This window comes from Protobothrops mucrosquamatus, unplaced genomic scaffold (genome assembly GCF_001527695.2).
Source record: "Protobothrops mucrosquamatus isolate PMUCROS unplaced genomic scaffold, P.Mucros_1.0 scaffold_257, whole genome shotgun sequence".
Lineage (NCBI taxonomy): Eukaryota > Metazoa > Chordata > Lepidosauria > Squamata > Viperidae > Protobothrops > Protobothrops mucrosquamatus.
Window position 1 is genome coordinate 657,787 of NW_015386333.1, and position 13,266 is coordinate 671,052.

The window sequence follows — 13,266 nt, forward strand, 5'->3', positions numbered from 1 at the left end:
TACTATTATAAACTAATATTTTTCAAAAATAAAAATGAACTTTAATTGATTTTAAAATTAACACTTTATTGAAATTACTAAACCTATATTACCCTAATTTTCAAAAATACACAAACTAGTGTCCTATTGTTTTAATAATGGAAAGAACAGAATTAAAAAAACATGCCTATATGATAAACCAGTTAAACTACTTTGGCTCCTGGTCTTTGTCCTCAACATTTCAGATATCCAACTTGATTAGGATACTATCATTTGATTTCTTACTTTTTCAAGTATGATTGTTACTAGATTAGACTACACGGTAACAAGTTTGGAAAGAAGAAAAATGCAATATTTGGTATAGTTGGGAGATGCCTGAGGATTGCATTGTGATGTCATATCTCTTTATTGGCAGTGTCATTGAATACAGTACCAGAAAGCTAAACAAGAGAACTGAAGAAGTTCTTGGATGAGAGGTGAAACATTTTCAAAGGAAAAAAAAACCCCAAAAAAGTCAAATTGTGTTTTGGAAAAGCACTTTTGGGACAGCCATGACCTGGATGATTGAGAATCTCCATAGACAGAAAGCTGAACAGGACATTGCCCCTAAGAAACAACCAGCAGAAACTGAAAAATGTCTTTGCCTTTGCCTTATTTCAAGAAATATGAAGGAGCCAGAAGAATTTTTTCTTATATGTTTAATATTTGAGAATGGCATGTTGACCAGAGGTTTAAGATCAAGGCTTTAGAAAGTTTGAAGCAATAAACAAACAGCACATGACTATCCATTATTCTTAGCTAAGGATGTTTTATACAATTAATCCAGTTTTCTGGCTTAATGGCGTACTGAACCACAAAGAAATTACATGTACTGGGTTCCAGCAATATAACAGGCTAAAGTATGGTTGGCTGTTTTTTTGATTCAGTGTGTGGGTGAAGGTAGCCAGTCTCTCCGAATACATCAGCTAGGAAAACAGCCATGCTACTCTTTGGTTAAGAGTACAGATGCTGCACTGAGGTATGGTTGCAATTATAATGTTGAGGTATGCAAATATTTATGATGTCACAATTTCATTTATTGCATGGAATAAATAGGCATACCCTATTTTTCACTGAATGGAATCAAATATTTTGGCAATTGAACTTTGAAGAAGAAGAATAGGAAGTGTAGTGACGCTTGTGAGCTTTGGTATTGGAGAAGACTCCTGAGAATACTATGGACAGCCAGAAAATAAATTTCTGGATCATTGAACAAATCAAGCCAAAGTTCTCACTTGAGACACAAACTCAAATTATTCCATTTCAGAAACATTGTATAATTATCTGAAGAAGACGCTAATGCTGGGGAAGAGTGGAAGGAAAGAGAAGAAGAGGATGACCTCCAGCAAGGTGAATAGATTCAGTTACAGTGGCAATGAGTGCACAATTGGAAGAGTAGAAAGACCACTTAGGGTTAGATCATCATGGAGAAAATCTGTCTGTGTGGTTGCTAAGAGGCAACAGTGATTTGATGGCACACAATCAAACCCCTAATTATTCCATGCCCAAATCATTTCTAAATCTTCCTTAAAGCCAACCGAAATCTCCCCCGAAATTTGTTAGGGTTTTCTTATTTGTTATGGATGTAATATTCCAAGCATCGTCTTACCTAGGTATTATAAAGTGGTACTAACACTTCATATGATCGTGATTCTATCCTTCTGTTAATGCAGGCTAGGATTCCATTGGCTTTTTTGGCAGCTGCTGCTGCACACTGTTGGTTCATAGTGTCTATCAGGACTCCTATATCCCATTTGCAGTTGTTGGTACTGAGCCAGGTTCCACCAAATATATCTATACTTTTGGTTTTTCTTGCCTAAGAATAAAATCTTACTTTTCTCACAGTTGAATTTCATTTTGTTAGATAGTGCCCAGTGTTCAAGTCTGTCGAGATCCTTCTGGATCTTGAGCCTATGTTCTGGGTGTTGGCTATTCCTGTCAGCTTGGTGTCATCTCCAAATTTGATGAGTTCCTCTTCTATTCCCTCATCTAAATTATTTATGAAGATATTGAAGAGTACTGGGCCGAAGACAGAACCATGGGATATCCCACTACTTACTTCCCTCCATGTTGATATAGTTCCATGAAGGACTACAAGTTGAGTGAGGTTTGTCAGCCAGTTATGAATTAATTTAGTGATGATGTTGATTATTCCATAGTTTTCTAACTTGTTAAGAAGTAGGTTGTGGGCTACTTTGTCAAATGCCTTATTGAAATCCAAGTATACTATGTCCACTATACTATATTATCTATAGTATTATGTCCACTTTATTATCTATACTATAGATAAGGTTCTATACAGCCTAGATGGTGTCATTCCTGGATATCTTGCAGCCACATAATGATTCAAGGCTAATTTCCTGATTAATTCCTCCTCCCTGCCTAGGAAACATATCTTTTCTTTTAAAAGAGTTTCTACTTCACAGATATCTCAATACTTTAATAGGAAGAGAGAGAGAAAAATTGCAAAGTTGCTTCAGCTACAGTGAATAAACAAATGGTCCACTGGTAGAAAATAAAAGTTGAGTGAAGAGACACTGAAGAACATCATGATTATGAATAAAGAAAATACAGGTAGTCCTCGACTTACAACAGTTCATTTAGTGACCATTTGAAGTTACAATGGGACTGAAAAAACGTATGACCATTTTCACATTTATGACCATTGCAGCATCTCCATGGTCATATGATCAAAATTCAGATGCTTGACAACTGTTTCATATTTATGATGGTTGCAGTCTCCCGGAGTCACGTGATCACCTTTTACAACCTCTCAAGCAAAGTCAATGGGGAAGCCACACTCAGTAACTGTGTTACTAACTTAATAACTGCCGTGATTCACTTAACAGCTGTGGCAAGAAAAGTCGTAAAATTCAATTAACTTTCTCACAAAGCAACACTTTGGTCTCAGTTGTAGTTGTAAGTCAAAAACTACCTGTATACAAATTTAAGAGTAATAGCTAGGCAAAGGGATTGGTTTTGACTTTGACAAGGATTTACTCCTGAAAAACATGTATCTTACCCACCAGGATGGATTTTGTAGAATAATTATATGAAATACAAAATTAGTTGTAACTATCCTGTTGTAAAATGGCACCACATAAGCAGCAGTAAGAGATACAATGGGAAAGCACCTACGGAGATCAGAGCTACTAGAACAAAGAAGACTGTCTTTCTCAATTGCCTCATTAGTTTTAAAAGAGCAAGTGGGAGTGGAGAGGGTAGGAAGCACTTGGTTTTAAAGGGAAACAAAGTCTACCACCCCCAAGTATATTCTCCTTTTTGATGGGGCAGAGAAACATATTCCTTTTGGGAGCCTTCGTGGAAGGCTGTACCATCCAGGCACATTACAAAGTAGAGCAGCCGAGTTTTACAGGACTATCTGATACTTGACTGGCTGCCCAGAAGAGTGAGTGCCAAAGCTGAGAGAGAGGAGGATGCTACCTGAAGAAGCCTGAGGGCCTCAGGTTTCACCATGACCATTTGAAGGCAACAGCAGCTGTTCTGCCAACAGGCACAGCTCGTCTCCAAGCTCCCTCTCCCGAAGTCAGTTAGAAGGGAGAGAAAATTGGACCCTAAAAGGGTCTTTGGTGGGATATTGCTCACACCGTCAAACAGTAAGTAGGCAACAAAATCCCAGTTGCTGGCTGGCAGCTTTCACGCCTCACAAATCATCTTCTGCTCTTTTCTGTCCCTGGTACAGGATGAGTTCCTTAACTTCCATGTCTTCTTGCATGGCTGATTATTCATGCCTGGCTTTGATTGCCCTGGGGCAAATTATGTGTTGCTACTGCTGTTGCTGCTGCTATCACATCTTTGGCAGGAGGAATGCTTGGCTATGTGTGCCCCCCCCCAAAAAAAAACCAAAGCAAAAAGCTATCTTTCTCCTTTAAATCTCTGGTGGTCATAACGGGTCAAAATGCTACAGTGTGGAAAAGAAGGGCATGAGGATATGGGGGGGGGAAGTGGGGAGAGGGCAAAATAGAAGAGAGTTTGGGAGGGGAAAAGAGGTGTCTCTGGGCCAACTGCGTGTGCAAGAAGAGGTAAAGGACATGGCTGAGATGTCAAAGAAGCTGCTTACAAAGTGCTAAGACTCCATCCTCTTCATGCTTCACAGGATGACTTGAATCTTGGCTTTAAAAGCAGAAATATCCCAGCTCTGGGCGTCTTCATCTATCACTCTAAATATAAACACAGACCACACAGTGGGCTACACGAAAGGACGTATGTTATTTGCTAGGGCAGTATTTAGAAAGTAGGATATGTTCTGAATCTGGATTTCATCTGTGGAAGCATCAAGTAAGAATTCAAGTCTTCTGGTATCCTCTTGACCTGGAAGTCTCAGAAGTCAGCTAGGTCATCCAGTAGCTGCTACTCAAATAATGGCCAAAAGAGACATCTGTCCATGTTCAGAGACACTCTTCTCTGTATTGTTTACTATATGTTTGAAGGATGAATTTAGGATTGAGGCCAAGATCAATTTGAAATCCTGGGGAAAGAGGGAAAGTAAATGAACTGTTCCTGTATTGGGTGAATGTTATTTCTTGTCTGGATATTACTGATATTCCTTGTATGTGATTTGATATAGTTGGAACAAAGAACATTACCCAAATGTTGCAGTTCATGTGAGGGCTCACTAAAAAGCAAGATCTTTGTTCCCAGTTATGGCATGATTTGATTAACTTAAGTGCTTAATTTGAACTGTGGAGGGCATGACATGTTTCAACCCACCCCTTTGGCTTGTTGATGGGGGAAGGATACAGTTTCTGTATGTTTCCCAAGGAGTTCACATCCATTCTGCATTGGAAGCTGAAATAGTCAAGCAAACTGCTCAAGTACCTCCCTCCCCCACACCCTGCCAAAGGGGGAGGGGAAGCAAGTCCCTTGATGGAGAATTTTGTGCTAGATGACTTATCATTTCCCCACATAGAATATCCAGAAAAGAAAAGAATTGTTTATATGAGAGCCTTCTTAAATAAAAAATTGTAATTCTTATTTTCCTGAAATAACAAGCACTGGGGCTCAAGCCAGTGTGGAATTAGACGAGAAAGATATTCAGCATAAAATCAATGGTACTTTAAAATGTGCACATTGTTCAGCTGAACTTGGTTCTTGTTGGAGTCTGCTAGCAAATCATTGTTTTAGTTAGGACTCATTCAAGTATCCTGAACTGTAAAAGCAGAGGAGGGTGGGGAGACGATTTAGGAAGACTTTGACTTACGACCACAATTGAGCCCAAAATTTATATTGCTAAGCAAGACAGTTAAGTGAATGTTGCCCCATTTTACAACCTTTCTTGCCACAGTTGTTAGATGAATCCCTATCATTGTTAAGTAATATGGTTGTTAAGTGATTCTAGCTTCCCCATTGACTTTGCTTGTCAGAAGATCGCAAAAAGTGACCACATGACCCCAGGACACTCCAACCATCATAAATTTGAGTCAATTTCCAAGCATCTGAATTTTGATCATGCGACTGTGGGGATGCTGCAATGGTTGTGTGAACAATGGTCATAAATCACTTTTTTCAGTGCTGTTGTAACTTCGAACAGTCACTAAATAAACTGTTGTAACTCAAGGACTACCTGTATATTAATCTGTTCATTTAACTACTTCATGCTGGTATTTCATGTATCCTTTCAAAGAGCTGAGAATTATTATATAGGGAAATGTTAAGAATCTATATACTACTAAAACTCTACAGTTTGTTTGTAACCTTCAATTATTACATCACCGGGCAACACTTTTTGAATCAATTGTACCTCAAATGAGTTATCCTAAAGAATCCATCCAAAATCTGGGAATCATTACTCCCATGGGATTGAAAAATTGGCAAAGTTGTCAGTGTAATCATCGTTTCCAATGCTCCCTGCCAGGTTCCCACAAGGAAAGTAAATGGGAAAGCTGGCAGGATGTTGGAAGTCACTCTTACACTGTTTTTTTGCTTGCCCATGTCAATTCTTAGTTTAGTTAAGAAAATATCTTTCAAACAATGACCCAACAGATCACAGTTGTCTAGTTCTCTATTAAAGATCACCAGACCTTCAGATCCTGCATTCAAACAATATGCTAAAGTAGGCACAATTATATGCTAATTGTGAGAATCTAGCCATTTCTAAAAATGGGAACTAGTCAATCACATATTATATGTATACTATAACTGTTTGTTGCTAACCAATGTTTAAAGTTCAGCACATTGCATAAGCAGGAGTGCTATAGTTCAGAAGGAGCTCTTCTTATAGTTCTGGGGTGCTTCTCAAGGTTTCCTTAAACTTTGCACACTACAAGTGCTGAGAAACAATTCACACAATTATTGGAGCAGGGCTTTTCTAAACTGTTAAGTTATTATTATTTCCCCAAATTTAAATGTGATGAAGAGGTATGAATGCATTGTTTTGATATCTCTATATTTTAAGCTTTAAAGAAGTGTTTATGATGCTTCATTTTCGAGGCTACCATAGAGAAGAGAAAGATTTATGCATTACTGTTGTAATGTCAAGTTTTACATTAAATGAAAGCATATTCTTGTAATTCCTTGAGACTCCTGTCTAAGAAGCAATCCCAAATCACACACGGTTAACTTTCTTATGAAAATTTCCAAAACTGAGAAAATAGTTTATATGAAGAAAAGCTTCCCTTTTAGACGAACACTTATACATTACCAAAAATGAGGAAAGATTTAATGTGAATCTTCTTTTTGATGAAATTTGGAAATCAATTTCAAAGTTTGATTAATTTGGAAGTGATTACTGTAATTTAACTATAAATATAGCACATTTTATCACAGCATAAATAAGTTCTTTGACTGTAGTCCTGGTCCTAACTATTTATGGGCAACTTCAGAGTTCTTGCTCTTCCTATTCAGACTTGGGATGGACATCTGTATGACCTCTGTGGTGGACAGATGGCCTTTCAATGTAAGCTTTTATCCTGACTATTTAGCACTTTATAAAAACAATTTCCAGATCAAGTCTGGAAACCTTAAACAGAATATGAGCCATCAATTCTAAATTAGACCATATGATGCAAAGCTTTTTGTGTGCACAGGGCAAACAAACTGAGAAGCTACAAAGGTTCAAAATGGGTTTATAAATAGAGGGCCTTTTTGGAAACAATTAATTGGTTTTTGATTTGAGTGTAATATATTACTTCTGAACATGGCTTCTTGCTTTGCTTACCTGCTTTCCAAAAGGGGGAGAAAGTGGAAGACTTTTGCCGTATACAAAACCACATGCAGCATCTCTAGTATTCCAGAATGTATAAGAATGAGGTAGATGCAAACTTAAAAATGGATTTTGTAATAATAAAATATATTCAGTGAATTATAATAACTTGCAAAAACAGCAAATAACAGGTAAACTTAAAAAAGTTTTTTTAATGGCAGAACAATTGGTAGATATAAGGATGGGATATGTGGACCAATGATTTAACTTTTGTGAGAATCAGCTTCATTGTATTTTTCATCCCACCCTCACACCTACTAGGTGTTTAGTTTCTGTCCTAACAGGAAAGTGAGGCTTATGCTCCTGATATGGTTGTTTTTAAAAACATTCACTTCTTCCACTCTGGTGAATGCAGAGTATTCCATTTTGGGGAACTATGATTTGCAATGTGTTTATTTCAATTTTCCCTAAAAGTTCAAGGACAACAAGCTATAATTAAATATTACACCAAATAAAATCAGTTAGAAAGGTTATTAGATAAGAAATTAGCAGATGAAATCCTTGCTTCTAAGAGAGGAAATATTAAGATTACCATAGGAGTCAAATATTTGAATACATTTTCAGAAACATGGATTCACCATCAGACCCATTTATTTTCATAATCTACAAATGTCTAGGGAGAGCTGGTAATTTTTTCTATTGCATGGTAAAATAGCAATCCTTTTAAGACAAGCTTCATGAACTTGGCATGCTGGTGATATATTGGGCTTTGTTTTCACCAATTTCAATAAACACTCTAAGTAAACACTTCTGAAACAAACATATGTTAGAATGTTCCTTCTGAAAGATTCATAGGTCTTGATTGCCCTCATAGTTTTCAGTTGTTATGATAATTCCTACGTAGCACATGTTTTCAGAATCAGAAGCAAAAATGATAGTTTATAGCATTCTAAACAAACCTTATTGCATTCTTGGACAAAGTAATAAAATTAGCAAATTAGAGGAATGCTGTGGATATAACGTACTTGGACTTAACTAAGGCATTTGATAAAGTAGACCACGACCTACTACTTGATAAGATAGAAAAATGTGTGATATACAGCATCACAACCAGAAGGATGTGTAACTGGCTGATCAACCACACTCAATGTGTAGTCCTTAATGGAACCACATTTACATGGAGGGAAGTATGCAGTGGGGTACTTCAAGACTCTGTTTTAGGCCCAGTATTCTTTAATATCTTCATAAGATTATTTAGACAATAGAAAGGGAATTCATCAAATTTGCAGAAGACACCAAGCTGGCAGGAATAGCCAACACTCCAGAAGAGAGGTTTAACATACAGAAGAATATTGACAGACTTGAACACTGGGCGCTATCTAACAAAATGAAATTCAATGGTGAAAAAAGTAAAGTTCTACATTTAAGCAAGAAAAGCCAAATGTACAGGTATAGAATAGGTGGTACTTGGTTCAATAGTAGTAACAGTGAGAAAAATCTAGGACTTCTAGAAGACAATCATTTAAATATGAGCCAGCAGTGTGCTGCAGCTGCCAAAAAGCCAATGAAATCCTAGACTGCATTAGTAGATATATAGAATCAAGATCAATTGAACTGTTAATACCACTTTATAATGCCTTGGTAAGACCATGCTTGGAATAGTGCATCCAGTTTTGGTCACCATGATATAAAAAGATACTGAGACTCTAGAAAAGAGTGCAGAGAAGAGCAACAAAGATGATTAGGGAATTGGAGGTTAAAACATATGAAGAGCGGTTACAAGAATTGGGTATGTCTAGTTTTATGAAGAGAAGTACTTGGGGTGACATGGTAGCAGTGCTCCAATATCTAAGGCAGGGGTGTCAAACTGCTGGCCCACAGGCCAGACGTGTCATGCGGAAGCTGCACCCACCCCATTGCTGGCAATGGCAAAACCGTCCTGATATGTTGTGCAATGTCACGTGATGTCATGAGTTTGACATGTCTGATCTAAGGGGCTGCCACAAAAAGAGGGAATCAACCTATTCTCCAAAGCATCCAAAAATAAGACAAGAAGCAAAACTAATCGAGCACCAACCTAGAACTAAGGAGAAATTTCCTGACAATTAGAACAATTAATCAGTGGAATGCGTTACCTCCAGAAGTTATGGGTGCACCAACACTGGAGATATTTAAAAACAGATTGGACAACCATTTGTCTGAAATGGTAACTTTCCTGCTTGTGCAGGGGGTTGGACTAGAAAACCTCCAAGGTCCCTTTCGACTCTATTATTCTGTTAGATTCTGTTCTGTCATTTGCAGTCAAAAGACATTGCACAGATATACTGTTTTTCTCTTGATAGATTTTTTTTTCTGGTAAGGAAGAAAATCTGTTAAAGTGGGAAAATATGGGAGAGGGATACATACAGATCTGTGGAATCCAACAATTGTACTTATTCACAAGGACAGTTGCATAGCAACAGGTTTGTCTGTTGCAATTTCCCAGCCGTAGAATGGAGATCATTCATAAAAGAACTAATTGATAGACACTGAGTCTTCTTCACTTCAGAATACAGCCTCTGCTGAGACTAGGACTCAACCAGGAGTTTCACCTGTTAGATTTGGCCTGTCAACATCCTTGCACTACCATCTACGTGCCCCAAGATAAATTAATTAATTAGTTATATCAGCAACTGGAACTTGTTTAGTGACCACAATTGGGACTGGCAAGTTAGTTGTTAAGTGAAGCAGTTATTACGTGAAACCACAATTGTGCTTAAGATCTTATTTCCTTTGCTTTACAGATCTGCAAAAATCATAAATGCAAAGATTGGTTGATTTTTCATCATTGTTGTAACTGCAAACAATTGCCAATCTGGGCATTCACTAAATAAGACTGACCTATAATATTATGAAGTGGATCCCATCAACCTGATTGACTGATAAGAGAGCTACTTATTTAGAAAAAAAATGCCATTTTAACAATATAAAAATATTACAATCACTGAGATTGTTTCAAATTATCAGCTGCTAATATTGTAGGAGATTGGAAAATCAGTTTGGTGTAGGCTAGAAACCAGGAGTCTGTGAGTTCTAGTCCCACCGTAAGCATGAAGCCAGTTTGGTGATCTTGGATCAGTAGCTCTGTCTCAGCCCTAGGAAGGAGGCAAAGGCAAACAACTTTTAAAGTATCTTGCCAAGAAAACTCCAGGGACTTGTCCAAGTAGTCTCTGAGAACTGGGCACAGTTGAACAGAAGTTGAATAAAGCATTGGAGGAAAATGATGTAAAGCTAATGTAGTCAACAATCAGGAGCACTCCAATAGCCCTTTTTCAAACCAACAAATTAGACTAAAGATTATATCATTTTAAACAGTCCATGCATCTGATTCAGTGACAAGGTTTTCCCACCTTTAGCTCTGGATGGGGAAGCATTGTCCAAGATGGACTTGGTGTACAATCTGGGGATCCTCTTGGACTCACAGCTCCTGCTAGAAGAGCAGGGGCAGCCATGATGAGGAGGCCTTTTGCACACCTTACGTTTGTGCACCAATTGCACCTGTTCCTGGGTCAGGAACCTTTGTTCATAGTTATTCATGCTATTTTGATCTCTTGTTTGGATTACTGCAACACATTCTATATGGGGCTGCTCTTGAAGAGCATTCGGAGGCTTCAGTTTGCACAGAATGCAGCTGCAAAAGTAATAAAAGGTGTGGGATATTTGATACATTTAACATCACACTACTGTGTGAGCTGCATTGGCTGTCAGTGTGGGTGCAATTCAAGGTGCTGACTGTCACCTTTAAAACCCCTCATGGCATGGGATGGGTTACTTAAGGCAGTGGCCTCCAACCTTTTGGGCACCAGGGACTGGTTCCTTGGGAAAAGGGTTTTCCATGGACCAGAGAAGGCATGGTTTTGTGTGCTGCCTGCATCCTGTGGATGGGGCTTTGTTGTTTGCGCGGACAAGTTGCTGGTGTGCCACGGACCGGTGCCAGTCTACAGACTGGGGGTTGGGGACACCTGACCTAAGGGACCATCTTCTCCAAATTATTTCTTTCCATCCAATTCAGTCCCGCAGGCTGAGCACCATGTTGGCTGGTGGGAATCAGGAGACCTCCCTTCTCTGCCATAGCCTCTGCCCTCTAGAACATCCTCTCTTCAGGGAACAGGATGGCTGTAATGTATTGAGTTAAATTTATGAAACAGGTTGCTGAGATCTGTGCAGGAACAGTTAGCAGACCACGTGGCCTGCCAGCCAGACTTTCTGTCTACAGACTACTTAGTATGCATTTAAGTGGGAGAATACTGTGTTCCCATTGGCTGACACCACCCAAAGCTGAATGTATAAATAGGGGTGGAGCAATGATTGTTAGTTTCTGTTTTGACCTTCAATAAAGAAGTACTTGTTTTCTACTGCTGCCTCTTCAATGCTGAACCAAGCAGAAAACAGAACATTGGCGATGAAGGTGGGATCGTGCTGCCACAATTCGAAGAGCTGAGTCACTATGGGGGAAAGACCTAGCAAGCGCTTGGTTGAAATGGCGTTCCACCCCCCTCACTCTATCCTGCCAGTACGGAAACGCTGGAGGAGAGTGCTTCCAAGGATCCACCCTGGAAGTCCCATGGAAGCCTGCGCAGCATGAGGCATTGAAAAGGCCGCAAAAAACTAACCATGGCGAAGATCGGAAAACTCTCCGAATTCGATGTCGCTCATCCAGAGAGGTGGAGCTCCTACATCGCGAGAGTTGAAAACTACCTGCGAGCTAACCAAGTTCGAGATGACGGATTGAAGGCCACGACGCTGCTGTGTGTTTGAGGTCAAGCAACATTTGACATCACAGAGAACTTGGTTGCACCAGCACCTCTTGAGTCCATTGTGTACTTAGAACTTAAGAAGATGCTCAAAAACCATTTTGAGCCCAAGCTTTCGGTCATCACTTGGCGACACGTCTTCAAACAGCGAGACCAGTGTCCCAGCGAGTCCGCCACTGACTTCATAACCGCTCTTCACCAAGCAGCATGGCAATGTGAATTCAAAGATCTTGAAGAAAAACTGTGGGACCATTTAGTTTGTGGTCTAAGGAGCCGAGAACTGCAACAGAAGATCTTTGCTAAAGATACTATACGATTTCAAGATGCGTTGAGGAAGATAACAGCCGAAGAAGCAGCAGGCAAAGCTGTTAAGGCCTTGTGGCTCTCCAAGAACACTCCTTGCATGGAGGCCATCCACCAAGAGGATGCCGAGAGAGTTGAAGACTCCAAATCGGACCACGAAGTTGATCGGTTACAGCAACCTCCAGAAAGAAGGCCTGAACGGCAACCTGACAAGGCAGTTTCTTTCTCTCATTGCATCGGGTGTGGAGGCCGTCAAAAATGGGCTGACTGCTGGTTCCACACAGCAACTTGCTGGGCGTGTGGCAAGCAAGGCCACATTGCTGCTGTTTGTTTGGGTTGCAGGAAAGAACATTCATCAGAAGAGTTGCCTTGGAAAGGTACCGGGGTCCCCAGTCAAAACAGGGTGGGCTATTGCGCGAGTAGAAGAAGCCTGTTTAGGACAAGCGCCCATCGCCCACTAAAGGAAAAGTTGTACCCCAAAGTCAAGTTGCAAGGGGTCCTTCTGACATGGACACGAGTTCAGCTCTATCGATAATCTCCCAAAGGACACTTCAGCAGATTTGTAGTCAAAGCAGCAAACAAGTTAAGCTCAGGCCGTCGAACCTCATTTTAACTGACTTCAAAAACTCCTGGGTAAACGTCAAGGGGGATGTCACACTCGGGGTGCAGTTCAGGAATTTCGAGGGTCCCTTGGAAGTTGTAGTTGTTGAGGGCAACTGCACTAGCTTAATTGGACTCAATTGGTTTGATGCTTTGGGAATTCAAGTGACAGGGTTAAATAGCTTGCGAACGTCGAGCCTTTCGGTGGTGTGTAAAGAGTTTGCTGATGTCTTCAGCTCAGAGTTAGGGGCATACAAAGGGCCTCCAATTGCACTACGGTTAGATCCTTCAATAGCACCGATAAGCATTAAGCCTCATTGGGTGCCTTTTGCCCTAAAGCAGAGAATCAATGCAGAGCTGGACAAGCTGTTGCAACAAGGCATCTTAGAG

General features: G+C 39.8%; 1 protein-coding gene across 1 annotated transcript in view; it reads left to right on the forward strand.

Annotated features, from left to right (window-relative positions):
- Window positions 1-3,530: 3,530 nt before the first annotated feature.
- The window catches only part of LOC107302374 (sodium channel protein type 4 subunit alpha), a 121,809-nt gene continuing 112,073 nt past the window's right edge, over window positions 3,531-13,266 (forward strand). The window contains exon 1 of the mRNA XM_029287219.1: window positions 3,531-3,635. The gene's annotated coding sequence lies outside the window, so the exon portion shown is untranslated. The remainder of the gene's footprint in view (window positions 3,636-13,266) is intronic.